This window comes from Pseudorca crassidens, chromosome 5 (genome assembly GCF_039906515.1).
Source record: "Pseudorca crassidens isolate mPseCra1 chromosome 5, mPseCra1.hap1, whole genome shotgun sequence".
NCBI lineage: Eukaryota > Metazoa > Chordata > Mammalia > Artiodactyla > Delphinidae > Pseudorca > Pseudorca crassidens.
The window spans coordinates 134,076,005-134,085,326 of NC_090300.1; the positions used below are offsets into that span (position 1 = coordinate 134,076,005).

Below are 9,322 nucleotides of genomic sequence, written 5' to 3' on the forward strand. Positions count from 1 at the left end.
TTTTCATTTCTCTGGGATAAATTCTCAGGAGTGTGATTGTTGGGTCATATGATAAATATAGGTTTAGTTTAATTTTGTTTTTTTAAAGAAGCTACCACATTATTTTTAAGAAACTGATGAGTCTAAGAAACTGCCAAATCATATGGTGTAAAAGTGGATGTACCAGTTTGTACTTCCACCAGCAAGGTATTAGAGATACAGTTTTTCCACATCCTCATAAACATTTGGTAATGTCACTATTTTTTATTTGAGCTCTTCTGATAAGGGTGTAGTGATATCTCTTCATAATCTTTTAAATATTCTTTTAAAATATGATTTTTAGTAGTTGGGGTTATCTTCCACCAGCATATATTTGAGATAAATGGTTTTCTGTACCGTCGTAACCAATAACCATTGTTACCTGTTGAATGATTTTTCCTCAACAATTCCATTCTCTCTGTACTATTGAGTTATTACCTGGCCAGAGAAAATAATCTACAGGTTGTCTTTTTCTTTACATAAAGTATTCATATCTTGCCTTTGCGTTACCTACTCTGTCATAGACTTTCAGGGCGAGAGAGAGAGAGAGAGAGAGAGAGAGAGAGAGCGGGAGAGAGAGAGAGATGAGAGAATCAGAGTGTATCCTGGTTTAAAATGAATACATCTGATGCTGTTGCTCAGATCCAAGCTGTGTGTTTAATTGTGTTGATTTTTGCCTGGTGTATATCATCTGGGGGCATTTTAAGTCGCAGTTATCCGATCAACATAAACGTTCTTCACTGCCCTGCACAATGAATTCTTGTATTCATTTATCAGAACATGGCTGAGGAGTCGCCTTTGCCCTTCCAGAGAACACAGCTCATTGTCTGAACTTCCTTTCATTGCCAACTGGGGAGGGCTTCAGAGAGGAGGAATACGAAGGCAGGGATACATGTGGAGGTAGGTTTATGTAGGTGATTAATGCAGTTTCATAAAAAAAGAGTTTTGCTAAGGGAACAAAGTGCTACTGCATTCGTGGGAAGCCAAGATTGAGGAGCTCTCCTTAATACATTAGGGCAAGAGCAGGTCGATGGATATAATTGCCAAACTCCCTTCCTAGGAAGAAGCAAGTCCCCTGAACCAAAAGCTAATGGCATGACAGTCAATTTAAAAATGGACGTTAGACCCGAAGCAAATGTGATGCCCATTAAACTGTATAGGTTGCAAAAGTGGAGCCCATAATTAGAGCATTAGTCAGCTGGCTGTGACACCATGGGGTCCAGGGAAGATGGATTCACCAGCCTGATGCTGAACTTTCCAGCTGAGTTGAGCAGGTTCACCTCTTGTTGCTGTCGCCACAGATAATCCTCCTGGGACATGAGGTCTTAATGTATAAGTTCACCAAAGCTAGATTTGAGACTTAATAACTCCATAAATCTCTGGGAGATGTTTTTTTCTAATTGACTACTTAGTAGCAACATTTATTGATGATGAGCTGAATTTTTAGAATTCAATTGCTAATTAGTGACACAGACAAGAAAATGATATAAGCAATGCCCAGGTTGCAGGAAAAGCTATGAAAAAAGGTAAAAGCTGGTGGATAAAGAAACAACTAAAAGGCAAACAAGACCTGAATGAAAAGCAAGCCAGCTATAGAAAAACTCCTTAGGCTTGAAAATAGGAGGCCTAGCAACTAGTTCTAATGTCAGCATGAAATGTGAGAGCCTATCCAGCTGTTTTTACCTTCTTCATGTTTGTTATGTGGACAAAACCAAGTGAACTGGAGAGTCTGATGTGGGTTCATTCTTCTTTTTTTAAGGTAGACTTTATTTTTTAGAACAGTTCTGGGCTCACCGTAAAATTGAGTGAGAGGTACAGAGATTTTCTATATATTCCCAGCCTCCACATATGCACAGCCTCCCTTACTGTCAAAATCCCAAACCAGAGTGGTGTATTTTTCACAATGGATGAACCACATTGATATGTCATTGCAATCCTAAGTTCATGGTTTACATTAGGGTTCACTCTTGTTTTAGTACATTCTATGGGTTTTGACAAAGTATAAATGATATACCTCCACCTTTCTAATACACAGACTAGTTTCACTGCTCTGAAAAACTTCTGTGCTCCACCTCTTCATCCCTCCTTTCCCCCAACCCCTAGTAAACAATGATCCTTTTACCGTCTCCACAGTTTTCACTTTCTAGAATGTCATGCAGTTAAACAGTACGTAGCTTTTTCACTTAGAAATATGCATTTAATTTTCCTGCATGTCTATTCATGGCTCTATTTAGCGTTGAATAATATTCCATTGTCTGGATGTACCACAGTTTGTCCATTCACCTATTGAAGTACATCTTGGTTGTGTCCAGGTTTTGGCAATTATGAATAAAGCTGCTCTAAACATCTACATGCAGGTTTCTGTGTGAATGAAAGTTTTCAGCTCATTTGGGTAAATACCAAGGAATGCAATCATGGTGCCAGTGGAGTCAGTGTGTGGTGAGAGCCTGCTTCCCAGATGACCATGTTTTAGCTGAAATGTCACATGGCAGAAGTGGGTAAGGGAACTTTCACAGGTCCATATAAGGGTACTGATATCATTCATAAGGGCTCTGCCCTTATGATCTAAGCACCTCCAAACACCATCACATTGGGGATTAGTTTTCAACATATGAATTTGGGGGCCACAAACATTCAGACCACAGCAGATCTTAATTTGGGGAAATTCTCAGTCATCATTGCTTCAAATATTTCTTCTGTTCCTCATTCTTTTCTCCTTCTAGTATTCCCATTAAGGGTATGATATACATTCTGTAGTGGTCCCACCGTTCTTAAATATTCTGTTTCATTTTTTTTCCTGTCTTTTACTTCTTTGCTTTTTTGTTTTGAAAGTTTCTACTGACATCCCCTTAAGCTCAGAGATTCCTTCCTCAGCTGTGTACAGTCTACTAATAGGCCCATGGAAGGCATTCTTGATTTCTGTTACAATGTATGTTGACCTTTAGCATTTATTTTTAATTCTTTCTTATAATTTCCATCTCTCTGCTTACATTGCCCATCTGTTCTGGTAGGCTGTCAGTTTTATCCATTAGAACTCTTAGCATATTAACCATAGCTGTTTTACATTTCTGGTTGGATAATTCCAATATCCCTGTCATATCTGAGTCTGGTTCTGATGCTTGCTTTTTCTCTTCATACTGTGTGTTTAGTCTTATAATTTTTTCTTGATAGCCAGACGCCATGGTCTGAGTTAAATAAACTGGTGTAAATAGACCTTTAGTAATACGGTGGGAAGGTGTGTGTATGGGGTGGGAAATGCTCTATTGTGCTATGATTTAGTCTTTTTATGAGCTTGTGCTTCTGGACTGTGAACTTCATAAGGGTTCTCAGTCTCCCACTTAGGTGGGATAAAATGGCTGCAATTGGGTGTTTTCCTTCCTCCCCCATCTGAAAGTCTGGAGAAGGATGGAGTTGGGTATTTCTCTTCCTCAGGTTGATTAGGTTTTCAAAAAATCCCAGGAGTTTAGGTTCTGGTAAGATAGTTTCTCTTGATGGCTGGTCTTATTAAGAGCAGAGTGCTCTGGCATATTTCAAAATTGTTACTTTTCTCCTCACCCCAATGAAAGCAGGAGGAGATTTTTCTCCTCTATTCATTATTCTCCTATATTTGCTCACTGCTCACTCTTTTTATTCTATATTCTCTGTGAGAACCAGAAGATTCTCACAGAGCTCCTGGAGGTAAAACTCATAAAAGTGTGGGAGCTCCCTCTGACTGGGTCTTCCTGGAGTTTTTAACTCAGACTTGTCCACACTGAGCTTCCAGCAATTCATCAATACAGTTTATGTTTTCCTACCCTGGCTCTGGTTCCTGCGAGGGTGTCTGCTCATGGATTGCTGCTCCAGTAAGTAGCGATTTTCTGCATTCATCTATTATTTTCTCCAGTTGTAGAGACAATAGTTTGCCCTGTGACCTCACTTCTCCCACAGATCTGAGAAGACTTGTTGATTTTTCAGCTTGTTCAGATTTTTGCTTGTTAGGACACAGTGACAATTTCCAAGGCCCTTATGTGCTGGACCGAGAATTGGAAGTTGGTTCATCCTTTAAACAATTAATAGTCTTTATCTTTTAGAGCGGTTTTAAGTTTAAAAATTGAGCATATAGTACAGAGTTCCCATATACTTCCTCTCTCTGTCTCAATTTCCCCTATTATTAACATCTTGTAAGTGTGTGGTACCTTTGTTACAATTGATGAATCAACATTGATACATTATTATTAATTGAGGACCCATAGTGTACATTAGAGTTCATTCTGTGTTGTGTAGTTTTGTGGGTTTAGTCAAATGAATAATGACACATATCCATCATACAATAGCATATAGAATTGTTTTCATTGAGCTGAAAATTCCCGGTGCTCCCCCTACTTTCTTTTTCCCTCCTTCTTCCCATCCCCTGGCAACTACTGAACTTTTTATTATCTTCATAGTTTTGCCTTTTCCAGAATATCCTATAGTTGAAATCGTATAATATAAAGCCTTTTCAGACTGGTTCTTTTATTTAGCAAAACACATATAAGATTCCCCTGTGTCTTTTTGTAGCTTGATATGTCAATTTTTATGATTAATTAATTTGACCACTCATTATTAGATGCACACTTGGGTCTGGTACCAGCTGGGACCAGAAACACAAGCACAAATAAGAAACAGCTGTGATCATATGAAGTTTACATGGAAACTGGCAGAGAGACAGATCTCTGGACAGTGACACTGCCAGGAAGATAGGAAGAAGTGAGGTACAAGTTGAAAACAGTGAGTGGCATCAGGTGATGTTTAAGAGAAGAGAACAGGATCCTCTAGGAGTGTAGTCAAGGAGACAAGGTTTGAACATAAGCTGAACCAGTTTCCCATTTTGTAAGCCAGAAAGGGGAAAGAAAGTATGGGAAAAAACCCATCAGTGGAGAAATTAATGCATTAGAGTGAGAAAGTGAAACAGAAGACAATAAAGAAGAATTTATTTTTAGTTGTAGTGGTTCTGAATGAATACTTGTATGAGCATTTTATATTATTTCTTCTCATAACATGGAATAATATTTCTGGTGCCTGGAACAAAATTAATTCCTTTCCCCTGAATAACCTGAATTTAGATATGAGTCTTTTTCCACTGGAAATTGTAGCATTTTAAAACTGGAAGGAACTTTGATGGAAATTTAGCCGAACTCATCCATTTTGCAAATAAGGAGACTAATGGCTAAAAATTAAGTGATTTTCCAAGTTATTTAGCGGATGGAATCATGGGGCTAGAAAATAGGTGTCCTAATTCTGATTCTAATAGTCCTAAGCCCCCTTCTTTCTAAAGGCATGGAAAGGTATGAATACATCTGTTCAATAGCAGGTTCTAAAACATTGGTACAAAGAAGAGAGAGTGACAGGTGAAACTGTTTCTTATGCAAATAAGAGATGAGTCTCGACATTTCTAATATTCCAGATATGGCTGAAATAAAGAACTATGAATAAAAGGGGAAAATCGTAGTTGAAGTGGGAAGAGAAGAAAGGAATGGAAACCAGATAAGAAAGGAGCAGTGGGGAGGGAAGAAGAGAAAGATCGAATGAACACTCATGGTGTTTGATCCTTCATTTTAAAGAGAATGTTACCACATTTATGGGGTCAAAAAACTGAGTTCTGGGCAACTTGGAATCTCCAGACAGCCCAAGGGTGTCTAGAAATAACATTTATTCAAGGAGGGAAATCAAATTCTTGTCATCCTGTGAGAAAATCTCAAGCATGAGGTCATTATTCTGAGGTCAACTCACTCTCACAGATTTTCTCAACTTGGTTCTTGTTTCTCCAATTTTCCATGTTGCTTTTCCATGTTGTTCTAGAGTGTTTGGACATAAAAGAGCAACTTGCATGTTGATGGGAGAGTTGCTGGAAAGCTTATCTGTTGTTGCTGGGCCTGTTAGTATCCTGTGGGAGGGGGTTAAGATCTGTTCTTTTTCTCCTTTTCCTTCTCTTCTCCCTCTTCTTTCCCCTCTCTGTTCCTCTTTCTCTCTTTCCTTGTCTTTTAACTGTAGATTAAGATTGTCTACATCCCCCCAAATTGTCTCCTATGACAAAGACATTATTTTGTTGACCGATGTTTTAAATGACTTTGCATCTTTTCTCCCTCCCTTCCAGACAGAGAGGTTTTTACTGACTCTGAAGATGGGAAATGGTGGTGTGTGTGTGACGGTAACATGGAAAAGGAACTTTTTGAAAATCAAAAGGTAAAATATGGCCACTTAGTTCTCTGAGTGAGCTGCAATGACATACATACATGGAACATGGTCCCTGTAGTCCTCCTGTCCAGCAGCCTGAATAAGAGGGGTGCAACATGATAGAGGTAGGGAGAATATGGGTTAATACTTCACAATATATCCCAGCATATATACATTGGACTTAATATCCAAATAAAATGGTAAATGTATTCAACACTGAATTTCACACTGTTTTCCAAATACTTTGCCCATTTCAATTTTGTCCAGAGAGTGGAAGCTTATATAATTCCTTTATCTATTGTGTTTACTGATATATTCAATTTTCAGTTGGAATATATTGACACAATCTCCTTTTCCCGACTTTCAACCCCATATTCTAAATGAATTTATCTCTGTTAGAAACTCCGAAACAGCATCCAGTGGGATGGTATGGCAAGAGATTGGAGGCAGAGGCAGAGTGTGGAGGAAAAAGAGTTGATGTGAACTCAGGACCAGTGATATGAGCACCAATTCCAACTCAAAGGGCCATGGAGGGCTTCCTAGAGAGGACATTTGAAATGAGCTGTGGAAGATGACTCGGAGTATTATAATCTGCTGTCATGCTGAGAGAGGTTAACTATACCTGTAGTCCATATAGTATGAGAATCAAGGTAATATAAGGATGTCTTGTAGCAGGTGTAGCTTAGGGTGACTCTCAGCTCACAAGCTTTCTCCTTTCTCTCAGATGAAGGTTATGACCCAGGGATGAAAGGTTTTCAGGATAGTGTTCCTACTCTGTGACCCTGCCTGGCTACAGGGTGAAACCCTGACTCAGACTGTGCTTTCCTGGTCCTGAATACCTGGAATTTCATAGTTTGAACTAAGACACGATAACTGCAGAAGATGGGAACTGCATTGCCTGTGGCTATGCTTTAGAAGGAAGTTTCACAAACGCTGGGCTGGAAGCTGTTGGAGCTCCTGTTCTCTATATCCTGGGTATTGGCTGTTAAACCCTTGGACTTGGTGGTACCATCATACCTTGGAGATACTGCATGTTTAGTTCCAGACCACTGCAGTAAAGTGAATATCACAATAAAGCAAGACACACATTTTTTGATTTCCCAGTGCATATAAAATTTATGTTTACACTATACCATAGTCTGTTAAGTGTGCAATAATAACATTATGACAAAAAATGTATATACCTTAATTTAAAATACTTTATTGCTAAGAAATGCTAACCATTATATGAGCCTTCAGAGAGTGTAATCTTTTTGCTGATGAAGGGTCTTGCCTTGATCTTGAAGGCTGCTGATTGACCAGGATGGTGGTTGCTGAAGGTTGGGGTGGACATCGCAATTAAAAAAAAAATAAGACAATGAAATTTGCTGGATCAACTGACTCTTACTTTCATGAATGATTTCTCTATACCATGCAATGCTGTTTGATACCATTTTACTCATAGTAGAACTTCTTTCAAACTTGGAGTCAATCCTCTCAAAACCTACCACAGTTTTGTCAACGAAGTTTATGTAATAGTCTCAATTCTTTGTTGTCATTTCAATAGTCTTCATAGCATCTTCACCAAGAGTAGATTCCATCTGGAGAAACCACTTTCTTTGCTCTTCTCCTCCTCTGTTAAAGTTTTATCATGAGATTGCAGCAATGCAGTCACATCTTTAGGTTCCACTTCTAATTCTAGTTCTCTTGTTATTGCCACCACATCTACAGTTACTCCCTCCACTGAGGTCTTGTGGCCCTGAAAATCATCCATGAGCATTGGAATCAACTTCTTCCAAACTCTTGTTAGTGTCAGTATTTTAACCTCTTCCCATGAATCACAAGTGTTCTTAATGGCATCTAGAATCGTGAATCCTTTCCAGAAGGTTTTCTATTGATTTTGCCCAGATCCATCAGAAGAATCACTATCTATGACAGCTATAGTCTTACCAAATATATTTATTAAATAAAATTTGAAAGTCAAAATGACTCCTTGTTCTTTGGGCTGCAGAATGGATGTTGTGTTAGCAGATGTAGGGGAGCAAAATTTTCTACCCCAGCATGTCTCTTTGGCATGTAGATTATTTTGAGCTGACAACAATCAAGGTCCAAAGGACACAAGAAGAAACTTTGACATTCCCCTAACTGCCTAAAAGAATGTAGATAGTGGACCTCTTCCAGGAAGAGAGCTATCATCATAGATAACTATAGTATGAACTAAGTATGGTAGACAGGGAACCTAGCAAAGTCTGTTTATTAAAATTCCTCTCTGTGTCCCATTGTCTCTACATGGCCTACCAAATATTTGTTTACCAAACATTTGCTTTTCCATCTCCATGTGAATTGCATACTTTCCTTTGAAGTCCCAAACCACTTTGTCTTTAACTGAAGACAGTATTTAAGGTGAGGGTTTCAGCCATTTTGGTGAGTTACTTAGTTTTTCTGCATCTCTCCTATGTATATGTGTTATTAAACTTATGTTTGATTTTCTCCTGTTAATCTGTTTTATGCCAATTTAATTCTTAGACCAGCCAGAAGAACCTAGAAGTGTAGAGGAAAATTTCTTCCTCCCTGACACAGGCATGTAAACAATAGTGTCCTGTGCATCTCCATCAGATCTCTTGGATAACCATTTGCATTGTCAATGAGCAGTAATACTTTGAAAGGAATTTTTTTTTTTTGAGCAGTAGGTCTCAACAATGGGCTTAAAATAGTAAACCATGTTGTAAACAGATGTGCTGCCATCCAGACTTCGTTGTTCCATTTACAGAGTATAGGCAGAGTAGATTTAGCATAAATTGTAAAGGCCTAGGATTTTTGGAATGGTAAATGTCTTAAAGTCACCAGCTGAATTACACCCTAATGAGAGAGTTAGCCTGTCCTTTGAAGCCAGGCATTGACTTCTCCTCTCCAGCTATGAAACTCTTAGATGACATCTTCTTCCAGTATAACGCTGTTTTACCTACATTGAAAGTCTGTTGTAAACACCTGTGTAGCCACCGCCATTAATGACCTTAGCTAGATCTTCTGGATAATTTGCTGCAGCTTCTGCATTGGCCCTTGCTGCTTTACCTTGCACTTTTAAGTTTTGGAGATGGCTTCTTTCCTTAAACCTCATGAGTCAACCTCTGCT

The 9,322-nt window shown here is 38.7% G+C and overlaps 1 long non-coding RNA gene across 1 annotated transcript; it reads left to right on the plus strand.

Moving 5' to 3' along the window:
* Window positions 1–290: 290 nt before the first annotated feature.
* Window positions 291–8,870, plus strand: LOC137225372 (uncharacterized). The gene is made up of 2 exons (XR_010943814.1): window positions 291–6,219; window positions 6,610–8,870. It is a non-coding gene; the product is annotated as an uncharacterized lncRNA (long non-coding RNA).
* The last annotated feature ends 452 nt before the right edge of the window (window positions 8,871–9,322 follow it).